This window comes from Salvia miltiorrhiza, chromosome 1 (genome assembly GCF_028751815.1).
Source record: "Salvia miltiorrhiza cultivar Shanhuang (shh) chromosome 1, IMPLAD_Smil_shh, whole genome shotgun sequence".
Taxonomy (NCBI): Eukaryota; Viridiplantae; Streptophyta; class Magnoliopsida; order Lamiales; family Lamiaceae; genus Salvia; species Salvia miltiorrhiza.
Window position 1 is genome coordinate 49,922,288 of NC_080387.1, and position 20,359 is coordinate 49,942,646.

Sequence of the window (20,359 nt, forward strand, 5' to 3'; positions counted from 1 at the left end):
TGCTTTAATTTATTTGATTGTTCTTAGTTTAATTATGAGTAGCTAATTTTTTAATTCGGCGAGAATAATGAAGTATTGATTTAATAACCTGTGAGACCTAATTGTTCATATAATTGATTCCTGTTGATTTTGATTTGTTCCTTGTGTTTAAAGATAGTTCTGATTTAATTTAATCCTGATCAACTTAGGTTAAATTGGATTACAGTCAATTGGTTCTCCCAATCCGTAATTGTTGGAATATGGCTGATTAGTGATAAAGCTACCATGTTCGTAGTAGGAATAAATTGGTGGATGAATTATTACTAGCGTATCTAGGATAATTTATCTAAATTGGGTTCCTTCATCTTAATGCTATTAGAATATTAAATCTAGGTCTGGCGTCTCTAGCTAGGTTATATTTTAATAAGAGAAATAAGCAGGTCTGGCGTCTCCAGCTGTTTATTGATAAAGTAAGTAGGAATTGGGGTACGTCCGTTGCGTTTCACGGTATCCTATAACTGGTTGGTTGATAGGGATTAATTAATCATTGCGTCGATGATCAGAGTCATTAAATTAATATGGATTTATTCGAGCCGAGTTACTTTTCTTTGATTATTTTCTAGTGTTATTTTATTTGATTTAATTCGCTTTCTTAGTTAATTAATATTTCTCTCAATTTAAGGCGTGGTGGCTACACCAATTTTTAGATCTTTAGGAAATTGATTGCAATTACCCGTTCCCTGTGATTCGACCCTGCTTACTACTAACTATATTAATTCTTAGCTATTGCAGGAATTATTTGGTGGGATACGACGTCCACCACGGAGGTTTGGCGAATGGCGTGACTTTCACGCGCTATTAAAAAAATAATGAAAAAGTTGCAGAAGGGAGGGGGTGGGGGGAAAAGGCAGATAAGATCATCTATCCCACTATTTTGTGTGTACCACTGTGTACCACTCTTAATTTATCTATTTTATAATTGTTTTTTATAAAAATAAAAAATATTATTATATTATGAACACTAATTAATATTTATAACTAAAAATTGAAAATTTAAAAAATTATATACCCTAACTTTGAATTAATGAACCCAAATAATCAATTATTAATTTAAATAAATATAAAAAAATAATTATAAACCCTAATTGGATGAATGAACCTTTGTTAATTATCTTTTTATAATATTAAAGCATAATAAATTAAAATTGAAAAAAATATAATTAAAAATTATAATAAATTAAGAGTGATATACAGTAGTACACACAAGATAGTGGGACAGAGGATCCCATGTGGCGAAAAGGGAGGCGGAGGGATCGTGGGGAAGGAAAAAAAAAGGGTTAATGGTGTTTTTTTACCCAATTTGAAAAAGGAAACATAAAATGTACCCACCCAAAATTAAACATATAAAATGTACCCATTTTGAGGTTGAAAGGACTAAGATACCCTTAAAACAAAAAGTAAATACCAAACAAATTCCCTCCCCAAAAAAAATAAAAAATCGCAGCCTCTTCCTCCCTAAAAAATTGCAGCCTCTCCCCATCTCTCTCTCTCTCTCAGCGCGCCTCCGCCGCCCTCCAGCGCGCCTCCGCCTCCGTCGCCCTGGCGCCGTCGCCGCAGCCACAGATCCCGTCGCCGTGGCCGCCCGGATCTGCCTCCGTCGCGCGCCATTGTTTTTCTCTCCAGCGCGCTTCCGGCGCGCCTCCGGCGCCTCCACGCATGCCTCCGCCGCAGCCTCCCGCCTCTCCTCCGCCTCTGCCTCATAGCGATTCTTCCCCAAATCGCAGGCGCAACCTTCTTCTTCTTCTTCTTCTTCTTCTTCTTCTCTCTACCGATTCCCCCACCTGCACGATTTCCGATCTGAAGTCGCACGATTTCCGATCTGAAGTTTGATTTTTGAAATTGTGCCAAGATTTGAAGTTTGATTTTTGAAATTGTGCTAAGATCTGAAGTTTGATTTTTGAATTTGTGCCAAAAATGTTCAGTGCTCGACGGTTCACATTGCTCGACACTGAATGTCGATTTGAACTATTGCTCGTCTTGCTCGACATTTAACTATTGCTCGACATGCTCGACAGTTCTTAATTGCTTGACGCTCGATGCTCGAGGTGTCGAGCAATAGTTCAATTTGAACTATTGCTCGACATGCTCGATGCTCGACAGTTCAATGCTCGACGCTTCAGTGTCGAGCAATGCGCGAATTACACATAGGGGTAAAAATGTCCTAAGTGGGTAGATTTTATTGTTTTAAAAAAAGTGGGTATATTTTATGTTTCATCTTTTAAAAAGGGTATATCTCATTTTGCCTCAAAAAAAGAAGGGAAAGTGGGGGGTTGGGCCGGGTTTGGGCTTTGGTTTGATTTTTTTATTTTTATTTTTTATTTTTTTAAAATTCTAATTTTTTTTAATTCTTTTAGTTTTTTTTACCTAATTTTTAATTATTGTAATATTTTTAAATTTAAAATTTTATATTTTATTTTAATTATTGTAATGTTGAATTTTATTTTTAATGAAATTTCTAATTTTAAAATAAAAGTGTAGAAATTAGATTAAATGGAAATGAGGATTTAAGAACCCTTTTTTTTGATAAATTAACAAAATTAAATAAAGAAATTTAAAGATCGCGTCACAGGGACTCGAACCCTAGACCTTTGGCCTTAGACATTAACTCCTTACCGCTTAACCAACACACACATTAAAAAATTGATGATAAAAGTAGATCTAAAAAAGAAATGAAGTACCCTTAAACATCTTTGCATTGGAGATGAGATGTGCTAAGGTGGGGACCATCTTATAAGAACCCCCTTAAGCTCCCATTGGAGATGCTCTTAGTATAGTATTAGTATAGATATAGATTATAGCTATAATTAAACAAATTTCCAAAGTTTAGGCTATACAAAAGAATAAATCAATATCGATGCTATAAAATTTGTTGAAAGTTCATAATTATCCCTTATTATTCGGTGTACTTTACATCATATACATTTTAAAAAAATAATTCACTTTATGGCAACAATGAAAATTTATTACTAAAATTTGAAACTTGGAAAAGTAATATGCTCTAATTATGAATGAATTAATCCTAATACTCAATTATTGACCTAAATAATAATAATTAAATTCTAAAAGAATTATATACCCTAACAGCATATACTAAACTCCAATTAACAATTACAAAGTCAAACTAAGTCTAATTATTGTGGCACTGGCCGGCCTGCTATACATATTAAATTCACTTGACGGATAATACAAAGAATATGTTAATTAGGTAAACATCTTAGTCCATTTATAAAATTTAATTTCGAGATGATGAATGAAATAATTTAAGCCCTATCAACACACATTGGCTACTTATATTTTCCATCACCAAGTCCAAGTCTTGTACCAACCAAAATAATTTAAATCATACTGATATAATTTAAAGGATTAATTGCATAATCGATCTTTCAAAACACTTTTTATTTTGTACAACAACTTTAATCAATTTTTTTGTTTTTTTTTTCATTTGGTTATCTCATACATTTTTTGATCAAACTTAATGCTAAAGTGTCCGTCTGAAATGCTATGTGTCATAATCCGTTGATTACTAAAACGACGTCGGTTCACAAATATAACAAAATGAATTAATGAGATAATATCATTTTAGACGGCCACTCCAACACTAAGTTTGGCCGGATAATGGATAAGATATCAAAATGAAAAAAATTAACAGCTGAATAATTTTAATACAAATTTGAAAGTTATTGTGCAAAATAAAAATTATTTGAAATTTCAGTTATTTATATGCCATTAACCTTTTTTTTTTTTTTGAAATTCCATTAACTCTAATTTAAATGTTAAGGATTTTCAGTATCCGACAATTGTAGAATATTTAATTGATTTCAGTTTTCAACTACGAATTGTTAAACCATAAAACCAAAGTGGTTATATTTTATCAAAGTTGAATTAATCAGCGTGTAATGTTAGCTGTTTACACGTTTCTAGCTAGCATCAAGTTATAATATTATATGAGAAAATTGCATGTAAATACACAAACTTTGTTAAAAATTCATTTTTAACGCGAAGTTAGGATTTTACAATTAAATGCACAAATTTTATGTAGTGACCCGCTCTTTTATATATTTTAAATCCAGTAATGAGTGTTTATTTTTGTTCATCAGTGAATGAAAACGGTTATTATCCTGATATGAATTCAGCTTATGATCCTGAATTTATATTGTTAAAGCAGTCAATGATATTATTTCAGAGTTATAACTGACTTAGCAAAGTCACGTTATTTATTTAAGCGAGATGAAATTTGATTTTATTTTTACTCAGGTCGTGAATTATTTCCGACTCAAGAAGTTAATTAAATCTGCGGATTTAATTTAGATATCAGAACAACGAACGAATTAAATCTACGGATTTAATTTAGATTCATTTTATAATTTATCGGTTTTAGTGAGAAATCGCATGTCGAAATACGAGATTTATTTAAATAAACAGTATCAAGCATATACGAGCACACGATCTATCTTACAGTTACAGAATCACCGAGACAGAGAAAATACATCAATAATTCTCCTCTACATTTTTTTTCCTTTCTTTTTCTTCTCTTTTTCTTTCCATTAATTTTGTTCCCCACTCCATCAACTCCACTACCCTATGCTCCCCACCATCACCACTACCTTTGCTCCCCATCAACTCCAACACTTCACCCATTCCTTCCATTTCGCACCAGCAATCACAAAGAGAAGGAAGACTTGGCTTAACTACTTTGCCAAGATTTCAAGCTGCTCCAGTCCAGTAGTACCCCAACACTCGAAGCTAGAGTTTATTGGGTGAAAAACCGTGCATGAGGTAAGGCAGCGAATCTGCCATAAGCACACTGCTCCGGCAGTGTTTTGCAAGGCGATTCCAGCCATCCAAACGGTTCCCAAAAATTCCCAAATTAATTGTGTATCATCTCTCATACAGTTTCTATATGTTGGTAAAATTTCAGAATATTTAGAGCTCGCATGATTTATTTATGAATTTGTAAACATCACTGCCCATCTGGAATACATTTTTGGTAAACAATCTTTGGGAGATCATAAGTAAAGTTTCACTTGGTGAAAACCTTTGAAACTTGAATATGTCACTCTAGACTCCCGTATCTTTCTTTTGACATCGGCCTCACCATTTTTGAGTAAGGGAAACAACCGGTATAAATTCTTGAAATCTAGTTCTTATTCCATGTACCATCCAGTAGATTTTACAAACCTACGACTTTGAGGTGGAAAAGGCCGACTTAAATATTTGATTCTCAAGCCTATCTTTCTACTGAATATTCACTGACATGTTGGGAACTTACTTGTTCAGTTTTAGAATTTTTGGTGAAGCTTAAAGTGGTTTTTCCGATTTATGTTCTGAATCTGCCAAACTTGAACTCTTTTTGTGCACTGAACTTTAGATAGTCATATCTTCTAAACCATGAAGGTTCTTAGAGTAAATCCAACTGGAGAGTGTTATGATCTCTCCCTAGTTTCCAGATTGACCTTTGGGGTTCCCAGTGGAGTTTTGTAAAGGGAGATATGAATTTTTAAAGAAAGCCCACTGACTTGGTTGTAATCTGGAAATATGAAATTTACAGATTTTTGCTTGTTAAATACCCATCTTTGAGAGGGCATATCTTGCTCGTTTGAATTGTTTTTCATTCGATTCAAATTGGAGAATGATCCTTGAAATGTCTAGTTTCCAGAATGTCTTTTGGAGCCTCATTTGGAGATCCGAGGTAGATTTGGTGTCTGTTGTAAAACAACCCCTTAAGAGCTCAAGTTGTTGAATTATTTTCTATGTATCAAAGTTTATTTTAAAGGATGTTTCGTGAAAGATTTAGTATATGTGCGTAACAAGTTTGGGACTATTTATTTTAATGAGGTCCGTTCTTTATTTAAATTAGGATGGACTTTTAATGAATATGTTTGGGATTAAACTATTATTTCTTGATTTATATAAATTATTTTTAAGGACTTATAAATATGAATTTCGTAGGCCTACTGACCTACTGTGATCGACGGTTTGTAGATGTCTAACAGCTTTGAAAATTTTATAGCAAGTCCCTACATGAGTCTTGAGTACCCTGGTAAAATGTCAAGCCATTTCAACTTCGTATGATACTTCTTTAAAATGTAAAACCTAAACTGCACATTACTACTGAGAATTTCAGAGAACAGAGAAAAGAGTCATTTATTTCAGTAGCTTCCTGGGTGATCTAGCTTTCCAAATTTTTATGGTATTAACCTTATTGTGTTATTTAGATATCCACCAAAGTTGAACCCAGTTTGACAACGTTTACTATTTTTCAAAAATACAAGTTTTCGATTGTTCAAAACTGCCGAACATGGTAGATCGTGGTAAAAACGTCATATCTCTCAAACCACTTGGAGTTTTCGACTCTATTTTTTTTATATGAAACTAGACTCGAAGATCTTTCTTTCGGTATGAGTCTCGAGTCCAGGAGATGTCGGAGTCAGAACAGATTAAATTTTGAAGTTGAGTCAGTGTAAAAGCAGAGCATGTTTTGATGATGTTTGATTGTGATTCTTATGTGCCTTATGTTGAGCCTTTTTATTTTATTTTATTTTTTTTTAATTTTATAACATTACTTGTTCTTATTTATTAAGCCCGATTAATTATGAGATTATAAAGCGAATAAGTTGAAGTATTTATTTTCTATTGACTACGAGGAGCGGGGTTTATTTAATTGACGGATTAGAACACCCCGAAGAGAACGGATTAATTTTTGTTAATTATCCGGCTTCATGAGACGAGACTTAGCTTTTGTTTAAATCCGATAGCCTGGATTAACAATAGAAATTCCCTGATTATTATCTCAGAATAATAGTTCATGCATACGAGATTCATGCATAGTTTAATTACGCATTCTCATTTAATTGAGAATTTTCCCTCGATTTAAAGTCTTACGTTATTTTCTCGGATTAAAGGTCGAGCGCAAGAATAAGAGCTCGTCAAGGAGTCACTAATCTGTAGCAAAGCTTTGCTATCAGGTGGGCATTACTTTCATATATATCAAATGAGTTTAATGTTATGTTTGAACAGTTATTTCATTGCAAAATCTTTGAACTGAAAATTATTTCAAATGATGTCTTGCCATAAATGTTTCAATGTTTGGTATGATATCTATCTGATGTGGCTTTGCCAGTTATTATGCAATCGAATTCGGGTCCTGAGCAGTTGATAGCTATCCTGCCAGGGCTAGTGTACACCAGTGACCGTGAGTCATCTAGCGGGTTGGCCGGTCAAGTGTCCGTGAGAGGTGGCCACCTCTCCGGCACACAGTTCCAGATATGATAGATTACAAGAGAACTTAGTCTGCAGACGAACTTTAAGAATCACAAATGAATTTAGTAAGCTTGGGCCTTTTTAGAGAAAAACTCCCTTGATGTACTGTTTATGATGGCATGACAATTTACAACTTTACGAAGCATGTTATATTTCATAGTAGGCATATGTGCCCACTGAGTACTTTTGTACTCAGCCCTGCATATATTTCTAAATGTGCAGGTTGAGCAGCTGCCGATGGTGATGAAGTGACGAGCGGGACTCTTTTGTCTTATTATGTATTAATGAACTCTAGGGTTACATGTCTTCATACATGTAATCAGAACCTTATTCCGCTGCGTACTCAGAAGTTTTATGTTATTTTGGATAAGTCGGAGTTATCCGAACCTGTTAGTTATTTGAGTCTATACGACAAAAAAACTCTGTTATATTATAGATATCTATGTTGTTAACAATGATGAAATACGATCCTTTCTTGTTTGATTATTCCCCTTTCTACCCCGCTTCTAATCTCCCTCCATTAGCCACGATTTCCCGGCTTAATTATCCTTAATTAGGACCGGTCGTGACAGAGTGGTATCAGAGCAGTTCATTTGCTCTGAACCCTAGAGTTAGCCCATTTTTCTAGTATGATCACTAGTATATATGAGTCAGTCAGCCAAAGCTCATCACTTCATCACATCGTCATGCTCAGCAAGAAAGAAGGTGGTAATGATTTTAAAACATTGAGAAGTTCACGTTTTATATGAATGTACTGATGTTTACATTCAAGTTTTATGCTTTATTGATTGATTAGATATCTCAATGAACTTAGATGCGTTAAGAATGCATGATCACTGTTACGAGAAGAATAATAGAAGCTAGAAACTCAGTTATATTTCACTATAGCCATGGTGAAGAGCTAAGAAAGAGGAAGAGAATCCAATGAAAGCAGTGCAAGCAGAGTGCCACGCACGAATCACTGAAGCAGGCATAGTTCTTCATTCAGGTTGTTCACGCGTGACAGAACACCGAATCGACTATTGCCTTATTTGATGATAGATCACGTGAGTCATTGCTCGTAGCGACGAGTGTGACTTATGTAATCAGTTAGCTATCACATAATGAGCTAAGACTCATTACTAACTCTCGATTATCACCAGTTATGGCATGAAGAGAACCTTCATGATTTATGTTCGAACTTCAGAGTCAGACTCACATGCAGTTATAACACTTTGTGTATGATGTTATAGCATTGCGATTAAAACTATCAGCTTATAGTTTCAGATATTCGGAACCATTCTACTTACAGTACCTATCGCAATGGATAAGGACATGACTGAGAATCTCTATTGATTACGATCACCTACTATGAATCGGAAAGACGAGATGTGATATGGGTACTAGCAGTTACCAACCATTATGACTGATCATAAAAGTTTACGCAAGTGTGTAAGACGAGAGAAGTTCTCGAAGATGGTTTATAGTTTAATAATAGCTAGAAGCGCCGACAGTGGATCAATGCTGAAACAAATGAATTAAGATTCTAATGAGACCCTAAGGATATACTCAAGATAAGTATATATATACCTTAACCTATCGAGGACATCGCCTCAGTTAGAACGTCTTGGATTATGCATTTAGTCTGGTAGCCGCAATGCAAGCATTGACTAAGGTCATTCCATGACTTAGAATTACACATGGGGACACATACCCTATAAAGGTGCTCAGATGAGCAAAAGCTATTTCCTTATTGAATGCGTGATGATTCAGAAGGTCTTTTGCAATAACACGGAAGAGTGCTTCAAATTATATGGTTGCATTTCAAGCGCTATGTGAAGGAACACTAAGTACTAGAAGTACTACATTAAGATCATATAGAGGAACATTATTGAGTAAGGTCGAGCCTACCTTATTTCGCCTATAGAAAATGTTTAAGGATTGCATTAAACTAGGAGGCAGACTCCAAGTTTGAGAAGCTCTAGAATATTCTCAAGGACATGTTCAAGATATTAAGAAGAAAGTGGTGATTTTAGACCAAATATACCTTTTGCAGCCAAGGAACAAGAATTTCCAAGTTCGGAAAAGTATTTCTGAATGACTGAGAAGTAGTTGTGTCGGACCTGGCCAGTCCACATGACCAAAATCTCAGTAGTCGTCATATATGGGTCTTTAAACCTATATATTTTAAACCTTCATCTGAAAAGCCAAACGGGTTCAGACTATTAGGTCATTTCGTTTCGACCTTTCAGTCAATTCATTTCTACCCTATGGTTATTCATTTTCAATTATTTGGCAAATTATTGAAACACTTTGCCTAATTGCCATTTGTGATTTGAATCATTGCGATCTACTAGCTGTTGGTAGATTTTCTGTGACCCAAGGACAAACAGATACTCATCAGATTAAATCAATCAAACACGTATGCTTCAACCCAAGGGTCAAGCATGTAATGCATACAGACAATCTTTTGTGCAATTAGTAGGACCTTATTTGTGTATTTCGAAAACGATTATCATTTCGATGCTTTTGTATGCCCCTATGTTGGCTTAGTTATTTTGACTAGTATTAGTACGGAAACGCTGGTTAATAAGGCATTTTGGAACTGAGCTCTTTCATGATGAATTTGCAAGATAGTCAGTTCATCATGTATAATGCTTGGATAGATCACCATATCTATATTCAAATGTTGATGAAATAGTCCTCATTGATACTAATTTCCCATGTCTATGTAGTGACCTTATCAGCCTTTTGTGGCAAGTCACTTCCGCTATGTTATTTATATACCTTTATGAGAAAAAGTACGAGCGAAATTCGGGAATTAAGAAAGCAATTTACAGAATTGATGATATGCATCTGTGTATTACATTGGTGACTATATGTCGACTCATCGGAATGCCAACAAAGCAAATGCGTCCGAGAGAAGGGGAAATAAATTCCCTGAGATGGTGGAAAAGGCCCAGTACCAGGGCTAAAACAAAACATAGCCTCACCACCCATACAACTAGAACATAGAATAGAAGAACTATTCCTATGACAAAGTCCACTTGTCTTCAGTGGGACAAGAGATCCGGACAAGCTGAGACATGTGTACGAAAGATGGAGCGCATTTTCAGCTTTTTCGCTGCAATGACCAAGAGCGCCTAACTTGCGTGCCCTTTTTAGCTGACTGGGTCAGCTGATTTCTGGTGGGAAGCAAGGATGAAAACGATGTCAGCAGAGCAGTTAGAAAACCTAACTTGAGAACAATTCAAAGCCGGTATATATGACAAGTATATACCCAAGAGCTACCGCAAGAAAAATGAGGCTGAATTTTACAATCTGAAACAAGGAAAGATGTCGGTAACTCAATACGACAGGATGTTCTGCGATATGTCTAGATATGCGCCGGAACAAGTTGACACAGATGAGAAGATGGCTGAAGAGTTTTGTGCCGGTCTGAGACACGAGATTAGGATGGCTTTGGCAAGCCACGGAGGATTGTCTTACACTGAGTCGCTCAGCCGAGCGTTAGACATTGAGGCAGCCATGCCTGGAGAAAGACTTGCAATTGTACCTGCGCCAGCACCTCCACAGGATCAAAATCATAATCAGAATTTTAAAGGAAAAAGGAGATGGGACAACAGTAAACCGAACCAAGGCGAGAAGAGGCCATGGCAAGGACGGGTCTTCCAGTCACAGGGCTATGGAAGCCAGGGCGCACCGAAACAGATGGAAACTAACCAACAGAGGGCCCCATCTTGCCCCAAATGTAACAAAAGTCATGTGGGAATCTGTAAGGCCGGTAGTGATAGTTGCTATATCTGCAACCAGAAGGGGCACTATGCAAACCGGTGCCCGAATAAGCAAAATGGAACGAGTTCAAGGCCGAACCCACCTATCCAGGCTCCGCATCTGCGAGCAATCCAAGCTTTGCCCCAACCATACCCAAGGCAGCAACCACAGTATCAGCAGCCACAGCAGCACCAACAACTACAGTACCAACCACAACCTCAACAACCGTATCAGCAACAGGTCCGCCAACAACAGCAGCGACAACAGAAACAACATGAAAAACCTCGTCATGCTAGAGCCTATGCTATGAGGCAGAAACAACCCGAGAACAACCAGGGAAACCTGGTAGGTATGGGCATGCTACTCAATACTCCTGTTGTACTTCTATTTGATACGGGCGCATTGCATACTTTCATTTCAAGTACATGTGTCGACACCTTAAAACTTAAAATGGAAAGAGCTGATCAGGAGTTGAGTATATCATCACCTATAGGAGGGATGACGACAGTAGACCATGTGTGCCTGAACCTAGAACTGAACATAGGGTCACTCAAGATTGTAGTGAACAGCTCGTATGTTATACCGATGGGAGATGTGGACATAATCCTAGGAATGGACTGGCTAGCCGAGAACTATGCCACCATCCTTTGTAACGAAAGATGGATATCATTCCGATCCCCAGGAAGGGAGCCGTCATATTTCCACGGAATTAGTATGGGAAGAAGAAAGATGATCATCTCCGCCCTCCAAGCAACGAAAATGATGAATAAGGGATACCCAGCTTACCTCGTATACTTGCACGGAGAACCGGGAACTGAAAGGAGCATAGAAGATGTAGCAATTGTACGGGATTTTTCAGATGTATTTCCAGAGATTCTGCCAGGGCCACCACCGGACAGACCAATTGAGTTTACCATTGATTTGGAGCCCGGGGCAGGACCCATTTCGAAGGCACCATACCGGATGGCTCCTAAAGAGTTGGAAGAACTCAAGAAACAACTGCAAGAACTTTTGGAACTTGGATTTATTAGACCAAGTGTATCACCTTGGGGTGCACCCGTACTTTTCGTGAAGAAAAAGGATGGCACATTGCGAATGTGCATAGACTATAGGAAACTGAACAAAGTGACACTGAAGAACAAATATCCTTTACCAAGGATAGATGACCTCTTCGACCAGCTCAAGGGAGCAAGCGTGTTCTCGAAGATTGATTTGCGGTCTGGTTATCACCAGCTGAAGATTCGACCAGAAGACGTACCTAAGACGACATTTCGAACTAGGTATGGCCACTATGAATTTGTAGTTGTGCCATTCGGGCTAACTAATGCGCCAGCCGTATTCATGGACCTCATGAATCGAGTGTTTCATCCGTACTTAGATAAATTTGTCTTGGTGTTTATAGATGACATCCTGATCTACTCGAAGAACGAGAAAGACCATGAGGAACATCTGAGAATTGTTCTAGAAACGTTGAGGACGGAGCGCCTTTATGCCAAATTCAGCAAGTGCGAGTTTTGGCTCAGCGAAGTCACGTTTTTAGGACATATTGTGTCATCAGAAGGGATTAAAGTGGACCCTGAAAAAGTGCAAGCGGTGCGTGAATGGAAATCGCCTACTAACCCTAATGAGATAAGAAGTTTCTTAGGATTGGCAGGTTACTATCGGAGGTTTATGGAAGGATTTTCCAAAATTGCAAGGCCAATGACGCAACTACTCAGGAAGGGAATAAAATTTTCTTGGACAGAGGAGTGCGAGAAGAGCTTCCAAGAACTCAAGGAAAAGTTGACTACGGCACCAGTGTTAGCCGTCCCAACAGCTGATAAGGAATACATGATCTACACAGACGCGTCCAAAAATGGACTTGGTTGCGTGCTGATGCAAGAAGGAAGAGTGATAGCATATGCGTCACGACAGCTTAGGCCACATGAACTGAATTACCCGACTCATGATCTGGAGTTAGCTGCAGTGGTGCATGTGCTGAAGATTTGGAGGCACCACCTATATGGAGTTAGGTGTGAAATATTCACAGATCATAAAAGCCTGAAATATTTTTTTTCGAGCAAAAGGACCTTAATATGAGACAAAGGAGATGGCTCGAACTAGTGAAGGATTATGACTGCGGTATTAACTACCACCCGGGTAAGGCCAATGTAGTAGCTGATGCATTGAGCCGTAAAACTCAATCTAGGTTGGGATGTCTCGTCACCCAAAAGAATGAGCTCATCAAAGAATTTGGAAAAATGAGCATAGAAGTGGTTAAACCACCAAGGACGATAGCAGGCGTTGTTGCAACAATACCTAGCTTGAGAAAGATGATTGTAGAAGCACAAAGAAAAGATGAGAAAATGGAGAAACTACGGGAAGCAGTAAGGAAAGGAGGAGTCAAGAATTATCAAGAAGCAGCAGATAATGCTATCCTCTTTGAGGGAAGAATATGCATTCCCCACGATGATGAGCTTAAGGATCAAATCATGAGTGAGGCTCACGATACCCCTTATACTGCCCACCCAGGGAGTACTAAGATGTATCAGGACCTAAAGAAACACTTTTGGTGGGAAGGCATAAAGAGAGACATAGCGTCATTTGTGGAGAAATGCCTGGCATGCCAACAGGTGAAGGCCTTACACCAAAGGCCATATGGAAAACTACAACCGTTGGAAATCCCAGAATGGAAGTGGGAGCACATAGCAATGGATTTTGTGACCAGTTTGCCCAAAACAAAGAAAGAAAACACTGCCATTTGGGTAATAGTGGATCGACTTACAAAATGTGCTCATTTTATACCAATACCGATCACACATGGGTCAGACAAGTTAGCTAAGTTGTATGTTCGAGAGATTGTACGCTTACACGGTGTACCCGTGTCAATCACTTCAGACCGAGACTCAAAATTCACATCTAGATTTTGGACAAGCTTACAGAAAGAGTTAGGCACGAGGTTAAATTTTCAGCACCGCCTTCTACCCACAGACAGACGGGCAGTCTGAAAGGACAATTCTGACCTTCGAAGATATGTTAAGAACAGTGGTGTTAGACAGGGGTGGAAGTTGGGAAGCAGTGTTGCCATTGATCGAAGTTGCATATAACAACAGTTACCAGACAACCATCAATATGGCATCCTATGAGGCATTGTATGAAAAAAAAAATGTAGATCACCGCTTTATTGGGATGAAGTGGGTGAAAGGAAAATTTTAGGACCAGACGCGGTCAGTGAGATGATTGAGATAGTCCGCCAGATTAGAGGCTGAATAAAGAAAGCGCAAGATAGACAGAAATCTTACGCCGAACCGAGTTACAATTTGAAATATGAGACAAGGTCTTCCTAAAAGTATCCCCTCTAAGGGGATAACTAGGTTTGGTGTCAAGGGAAAGCTTAGGCCCCGATTTTTAGGACCATATGAAATCCTCGAGAGGATAGATCCAGTAGCCTACAGGTTGGCGTTACCGCCAAGCCTTGGAAACGTTCACAATGTCTTCCATGTGTCACAACTCAGAAAATACATTTTCGATCCAAAGCACGTAATCCACCAAGAATAGATGATTCTTAGCCCAGATTTGAGCTATGAAGAAAGACCAGAGGCCATTCTAGATCGAAAAGTACAACAACTCAGGAATAAGGCAATCACATCAGTGAAAGTCTTATGGAGACACCACGGACAAGAGGAAGCCACGTGGGAGCTTGAAGACAAAATGAAGGAGAAATACCCCGAACTGTTTTAGAAGAAATATGCAAATTTCGGGACGAAATTTTTGTTAAGAGGGGTAGTATGTAGTGACCCGCTCTTTTATATATTTTAAATCCAGTAATGAGTGTTTATTTTTGTTCATCAGTGAATGAAAACGGTTATTATCCTGATATGAATTCAGCTTATGATCCTGAATTTATATTGTTAAAGCAGTCAATGATATTATTTCAGAGTTATAACTGACTTAGCAAAGTCACGTTATTTATTTAAGCGAGATGAAATTTGATTTTATTTTTACTCAGGTCGTGAATTATTTCCGACTCAAGAAGTTAATTAAATCTGCGGATTTAATTTAGATATCAGAACAACGAACGAATTAAATCTACGGATTTAATTTAGATTCATTTTATAATTTATCGGTTTTAGTGAGAAATCGCATGTCGAAATACGAGATTTATTTAAATAAACAGTATCAAGCATATACGAGCACACGATCTATCTTACAGTTACAGAATCACCGAGACAGAGAAAATACATCAATAATTCTCCTCTACATTTTTTTTTCCTTTCTTTTTCTTCTCTTTTTCTTTCCATTAATTTTGTTCCCCACTCCATCAACTCCACTACCCTATGCTCCCCACCATCACCACTACCTTTGCTCCCCATCAACTCCAACACTTCACCCATTCCTTCCATTTCGCACCAGCAATCACAAAGAGAAGGAAGACTTGGCTTAACTACTTTGCCAAGATTTCAAGCTGCTCCAGTCCAGTAGTACCCCAACACTCGAAGCTAGAGTTTATTGGGTGAAAAACCGTGCATGAGGTAAGGCAGCGAATCTGCCATAAGCACACTGCTCCGGCAGTGTTTTGCAAGGCGATTCCAGCCATCCAAACGGTTCCCAAAAATTCCCAAATTAATTGTGTATCATCTCTCATACAGTTTCTATATGTTGGTAAAATTTCAGAATATTTAGAGCTCGCATGATTTATTTATGAATTTGTAAACATCACTGCCCATCTGGAATACATTTTTGGTAAACAATCTTTGGGAGATCATAAGTAAAGTTTCACTTGGTGAAAACCTTTGAAACTTGAATATGTCACTCTAGACTCCCGTATCTTTCTTTTGACATCGGCCTCACCATTTTTGAGTAAGGGAAACAACCGGTATAAATTCTTGAAATCTAGTTCTTATTCCATGTACCATCCAGTAGATTTTACAAACCTACGACTTTGAGGTGGAAAAGGCCGACTTAAATATTTGATTCTCAAGCCTATCTTTCTACTGAATATTCACTGACATGTTGGGAACTTACTTGTTCAGTTTTAGAATTTTTGGTGAAGCTTAAAGTGGTTTTTCCGATTTATGTTCTGAATCTGCCAAACTTGAACTCTTTTTGTGCACTGAACTTTAGATAGTCATATCTTCTAAACCATGAAGGTTCTTAGAGTAAATCCAACTGGAGAGTGTTATGATCTCTCCCTAGTTTCCAGATTGACCTTTGGGGTTCCCAGTGGAGTTTTGTAAAGGGAGATATGAATTTTTAAAGAAAGCCCACTGACTTGGTTGTAATCTGGAAATATGAAATTTACAGATTTTTGCTTGTTAAATACCCATCTTTGAGAGGGCATATCTTGCTCGTTTGAATTGTTTTTCATTCGATTCAAATTGGAGAATGATCCTTGAAATGTCTAGTTTCCAGAATGTCTTTTGGAGCCTCATTTGGAGATCCGAGGTAGATTTGGTGTCTGTTGTAAAACAACCCCTTAAGAGCTCAAGTTGTTGAATTATTTTCTATGTATCAAAGTTTATTTTAAAGGATGTTTCGTGAAAGATTTAGTATATGTGCGTAACAAGTTTGGGACTATTTATTTTAATGAGGTCCGTTCTTTATTTAAATTAGGATGGACTTTTAATGAATATGTTTGGGATTAAACTATTATTTCTTGATTTATATAAATTATTTTTAAGGACTTATAAATATGAATTTCGTAGGCCTACTGACCTACTGTGATCGACGGTTTGTAGATGTCTAACAGCTTTGAAAATTTTATAGCAAGTCCCTACATGAGTCTTGAGTACCCTGGTAAAATGTCAAGCCATTTCAACTTCGTATGATACTTCTTTAAAATGTAAAACCTAAACTGCACATTACTACTGAGAATTTCAGAGAACAGAGAAAAGAGTCATTTATTTCAGTAGCTTCCTGGGTGATCTAGCTTTCCAAATTTTTATGGTATTAACCTTATTGTGTTATTTAGATATCCACCAAAGTTGAACCCAGTTTGACAACGTTTACTATTTTTCAAAAATACAAGTTTTCGATTGTTCAAAACTGCCGAACATGGTAGATCGTGGTAAAAACGTCATATCTCTCAAACCACTTGGAGTTTTCGACTCTATTTTTTTTATATGAAACTAGACTCGAAGATCTTTCTTTCGGTATGAGTCTCGAGTCCAGGAGATGTCGGAGTCAGAACAGATTAAATTTTGAAGTTGAGTCAGTGTAAAAGCAGAGCATGTTTTGATGATGTTTGATTGTGATTCTTATGTGCCTTATGTTGAGCCTTTTTATTTTATTTTATTTTTTTTTAATTTTATAACATTACTTGTTCTTATTTATTAAGCCCGATTAATTATGAGATTATAAAGCGAATAAGTTGAAGTATTTATTTTCTATTGACTACGAGGAGCGGGGTTTATTTAATTGACGGATTAGAACACCCCGAAGAGAACGGATTAATTTTTGTTAATTATCCGGCTTCATGAGACGAGACTTAGCTTTTGTTTAAATCCGATAGCCTGGATTAACAATAGAAATTCCCTGATTATTATCTCAGAATAATAGTTCATGCATACGAGATTCATGCATAGTTTAATTACGCATTCTCATTTAATTGAGAATTTTCCCTCGATTTAAAGTCTTACGTTATTTTCTCGGATTAAAGGTCGAGCGCAAGAATAAGAGCTCGTCAAGGAGTCACTAATCTGTAGCAAAGCTTTGCTATCAGGTGGGCATTACTTTCATATATATCAAATGAGTTTAATGTTATGTTTGAACAGTTATTTCATTGCAAAATCTTTGAACTGAAAATTATTTCAAATGATGTCTTGCCATAAATGTTTCAATGTTTGGTATGATATCTATCTGATGTGGCTTTGCCAGTTATTATGCAATCGAATTCGGGTCCTGAGCAGTTGATAGCTATCCTGCCAGGGCTAGTGTACACCAGTGACCGTGAGTCATCTAGCGGGTTGGCCGGTCAAGTGTCCGTGAGAGGTGGCCACCTCTCCGGCACACAGTTCCAGATATGATAGATTACAAGAGAACTTAGTCTGCAGACGAACTTTAAGAATCACAAATGAATTTAGTAAGCTTGGGCCTTTTTAGAGAAAAACTCCCTTGATGTACTGTTTATGATGGCATGACAATTTACAACTTTACGAAGCATGTTATATTTCATAGTAGGCATATGTGCCCACTGAGTACTTTTGTACTCAGCCCTGCATATATTTCTAAATGTGCAGGTTGAGCAGCTGCCGATGGTGATGAAGTGACGAGCGGGACTCTTTTGTCTTATTATGTATTAATGAACTCTAGGGTTACATGTCTTCATACATGTAATCAGAACCTTATTCCGCTGCGTACTCAGAAGTTTTATGTTATTTTGGATAAGTCGGAGTTATCCGAACCTGTTAGTTATTTGAGTCTATACGACAAAAAAACTCTGTTATATTATAGATATCTATGTTGTTAACAATGATGAAATACGATCCTTTCTTGTTTGATTATTCCCCTTTCTACCCCGCTTCTAATCTCCCTCCATTAGCCACGATTTCCCGGCTTAATTATCCTTAATTAGGACCGGTCGTGACATTTTATAAGTTGTTCAATTTTAACACTGATTTTATTTTCCCCAAATTTTAAAATGACGTGGCTCCTATGTGGCTACCGGCACACGCCTTTTAGTTCACCGAACAAATAACAAAACGATATCGTTTTCTTTTAAATTAAACGGTGTCGTTTTGACAATCATTTTAATAAATCGGATGAACCCTAATTTTACATTCCATCTCATCCCCCCTTCACCTCCAACCGCCAGGGAGTTGTGAGTGCGGGGGTGGTAGGGGAGGACGTGCGGGTGGAGCTAGAGAGCGACGGTGGAGCGGTTGGCGGTGAAGGAGGGAATGAGATGGAATGTAAAATTAGGGTTCATCTAATTTATTAAAATGATTGTCAAAACGACATCGTTTTGTTATTTGTCCAGCGAACTGAAAGGCGTGTGCCTGCAAGCCACGTAGGAGCCATGTCATTTTAAAATTTGGGAAAAATGAAATCTGTGTTAAAATTGAACAACTTACAAAGTTAGTGTATTTAATTGTAAAATCCTAATTCGCGTCAAATATGAATTTTTAGCAAAGTCTATATATTTACATGCAATTTTCCCATATTATATCAAAGTGTCATGCTAATCACCTAATGGTTGAATTGATATAGTCTATAGGAAAGGTCAAACTGTAGTACATACTATTTTACAAACACTAATCATTTGCATTCTAACTCCTTCCTATTCTATGTTTGCTACAGTTTTATCTTTCTCAAACTTCAAACAAAGAATTCCTGGTTTTCTCACAAAAACCAGGAATTGATTATGAGGAAACATACTCTTCAGTAATAGACGCTATTACTTTCAGATTTTTGATTAGTCTGGCTGTGTCACAAAGGCTTGATATGCGCCTTATGGATGTAGTAACTGCTTATCTATATGAGTCATTAGATAATGACATATATATGAAAATTCCCGAAGGATTTAAAATGCCTGAAGGATTGCAGTCAAAACCCAAAAGTATGTATTCAATTAAACTGCAAAAATCGTTGTATGGGTTGAAACAGTCTAGTCGCATGTGGTACAATAGACTGAGCGAGTATCTTTTAACAAAAGGATACAAGAATAAAGATATTTGTCATTGTGTTTTCATTAAGAAAAACGAAAGTGGATTTGCGATCATAGCAGTTTATGTTGATGATTTAAATTTAATTGGGACTCCTGAAGAGCTCAATAAAACTACTGAATATTTGAAAAAAGAATTTGAGATAAAAGATTTGGAAAGACAAAGTTTTGTCTTGGTTTGCAAATGGAACGTATATGTGGAGGAACATTTATCCATCAATCCACATACACAGAAAAAATGTTAAAACGCTTTTACATAGATAATGCACATCCATTAGTATCACCAATGGTCGTTAGATCTCATGATACTAAGAAAGAGCCATTTCAACCAATTGAAGAGGGTGAAACGATACTTGGTCCTGAAGTACCATATCTAAGTGCAATTGGAGCGTTGACTTATCTGACTAATGATACTAGACCAGATATAGTTTTTTCTGTCAATCTTCTAGCAAGATTTAGCGTTGCACCCACTTTGAGACATTGGAATGGTGTTAAGCACATTCTATGCTATCTAAAGGTTACCATTGACCTTGGATTATATTATCAAGAAAATTCTGATAATACTCTAGTGGGGATGCAAGATTTTTATCCGATCCACATAAAGCTAAGTCACAAACTGGATACAATTTCACATGTGGTGGAACTGCTATATCATGGAACTCTGTG

At 37.1% G+C, this 20,359-nt stretch overlaps 1 protein-coding gene and 2 long non-coding RNA genes across 3 annotated transcripts in view; all 3 read left to right on the forward strand.

Annotated features, from left to right (window-relative positions):
• LOC130990095 (late blight resistance protein R1-A-like) overlaps positions 1-20,359 on the forward strand; it is a 37,744-nt gene that overhangs the window by 10,096 nt on the left and 7,289 nt on the right. The window lies entirely within an intron of this gene.
• On the forward strand, positions 4,511-7,738 carry LOC130990122 (uncharacterized). Its single transcript, XR_009090837.1, has 3 exons — positions 4,511-4,815; positions 6,942-7,004; positions 7,522-7,738. It is a non-coding gene; the product is annotated as an uncharacterized LOC130990122 (long non-coding RNA).
• On the forward strand, positions 15,328-18,486 carry LOC130990116 (uncharacterized). The gene is made up of 3 exons (XR_009090835.1): positions 15,328-15,563; positions 17,690-17,752; positions 18,270-18,486. It is a non-coding gene; the product is annotated as an uncharacterized LOC130990116 (long non-coding RNA).